Source organism: Megascapheus bottae, chromosome 28 (genome assembly GCF_031878675.1).
Source record: "Megascapheus bottae isolate mThoBot1 chromosome 28, mThoBot2.hap1, whole genome shotgun sequence".
NCBI classification, from domain to species: domain Eukaryota; kingdom Metazoa; phylum Chordata; class Mammalia; order Rodentia; family Geomyidae; genus Megascapheus; species Megascapheus bottae.
The window spans coordinates 9,170,961-9,172,963 of record NC_143536.1 but is presented as its reverse complement, the minus strand read 5'-3'; the positions used below and the strand labels follow the sequence as shown (position 1 = coordinate 9,172,963).

Below are 2,003 nucleotides of genomic sequence, written 5' to 3'. Positions count from 1 at the left end.
GCGGAGGCGGGGCCGTGGGCGGGAACTTCCGCTGTGCTGACCTCACTTCCGCCCCGCAGAGAGTCCCCTCCTAAAATGTCCGTCGCTATCGACCGCTTTCTTTCAAGGCCAGACATGTTTCACCTCCCTTCAGCTGGGTCAGGAATTTAGCACATTCCTGAATGCTTTCCGTTTTCAGCTTCAGAAACATGGGGGGGGGGTGTCTGGGTGGGAGGGACAAGGTGTAGGGAGGGTTTTCTTTACCAAGCAAATAAGCTCTGCGGAACTGTTGTTCCCAGGAACCGGAAACTTGGTTTCTAGGGGGAACCTGCAGAGCGGACACCCGGGGCAAGATGGCGGTAGTGCTTCGGCCGCTGCCCCGGGGCTGGCAGGTTTCGGGGAGACTGGGCTGAGGCGGCCAACGGCAGCTGGGGCCCGGACCCCGAGCTCGGGGGCCTCGAGTGGAGAAAGGGTAGCGAGTGGGGAATAGGGTGGTCGATCCTTCGGGTAGTTGGGCCGGGGCCGAGTTCGTGTGTGGCCCCGTCGGGGTCGCTGGCATTCGGGATCCTGGCATCTTCTCCCTGCAGCTCGTCCCGTCGCCTTTCAACCTCGAGGCGATAGGCCTGTAGTATCGGACTAATGCTGGGCGAAAAGGACTTGCTCATTTGGTTGTGGATGCCGAGGAGAGACGCTGGGCGTCGGGAGTCACCCAGCCTGGAGTTCGAATCCTAGTCCCTCGCTGTGTGACCTTGGGTGAGTCCACTCACCCCTCTCTCACCCTGTTTCTTTCCTCTGTAAAAGCGAGTCCGTAGACGCTTTCGCAGAGTGTTTAATAAAGAAAAACTTGGCTGTCATTTGACACCCTAACGTAGTCTCAGGGGCAGCCGTGCCTACGCCGCTTCTTTGTTATGCTTTTAACGGGAGCACTCGGGGGCTTGGTCTGTTGTACTTACCAATAAATAATTGCTTTGGGGGTTCCTGTTCGGGAGTCGAGGGAACTCTGGCAAGTCTTGTTCTCTCTCCCAATGTCATTTTCCCCATCAAAGGTGGGATCAGAGATGGGAAGCAACCACTAACTATTTAGGCTGTAGCTGGCAATAGCTAAAATTACTGATGGTTTCTCCAAGTCCTGTAGCCCATTCTTGAATTTAATATTTTAGACTCTTTGATCTACTAAGACAGAGCTGTTGAAGATAGTGTTAAATAGCTGTGTAGTATCTGACACATCGTCTGTCCTTAACAAATGACTGTCATTCATTCTCACCATGAAGAAAAAAAGTCACTCTGCAGTTGGTATATCTGGCACTCCATTTTAGGATGATATTATGAATTGTCCAGGGTCTTGTCTTTTTTTTTTTTTTTCTCCCAAGAGTCTGGCTATGTAGTCCAGGCTGGCTTGGAAATGCTAGTCCTTCCTTCACCTCCTGAGTGGTGAGATCACAAGTGTGTAGTGCCTTGCCCAGCTTTGTCATGTGTTTTTCTTAAAATTGGCCTTATTCAGAAAAGGTCGATGTTTTGAAGCAAGTCTTGTTGGAATATAGAAGTAAATACAGAGATGGAATTCTGTTAGTATTAAAAGCTTGTCCCTGCCACTTACCAATGGTCTAACCTGGTCTAACTGTGGTCCTCTCACACAGTTGCTACCCTTATTAGAGTCAGTTATTTAGAAAAGACTTAACACTTAGGGCCTTCTGCTCATTCCCCTTCTGCTCATTTCCCTTCTCAAATGATCTTACCACTAACCTCCCTCCTGTTTTCCAATCTTTCTAGCTGTAGGATTTTATTTTCTCTTAACTAAATTTTGTTCTCTGTAAGGACAGTAGCGTAAAGTTCACATACTGTATGCTTTCTGATATCCCTTGTTGCTAATTTCCCATTTATGTTTCAGTAACTAAATTCAGGTATAAGAACAGTAAATGTTTCACCCAATGCTTTTAGTAACTCTAGGACATCGGTACTGTTACTAGTCTCAATTTACAGATAAACTGAAATCTAGAGTAGTAGATAGTTAACTTGGTGAAATG

General features: G+C 48.1%; 1 protein-coding gene across 1 annotated transcript in view; it reads left to right on the top strand.

Annotated features, from left to right (window-relative positions):
* Nucleotides 1-282: 282 nt before the first annotated feature.
* Nucleotides 283-2,003, top strand: part of Ube3b (ubiquitin protein ligase E3B) — a 39,405-nt gene continuing 37,684 nt past the window's right edge. The window contains exons 1-2 of the mRNA XM_090320305.1: nucleotides 283-451; nucleotides 567-732. The gene's annotated coding sequence lies outside the window, so the exon portion shown is untranslated. The remainder of the gene's footprint in view (nucleotides 452-566; nucleotides 733-2,003) is intronic.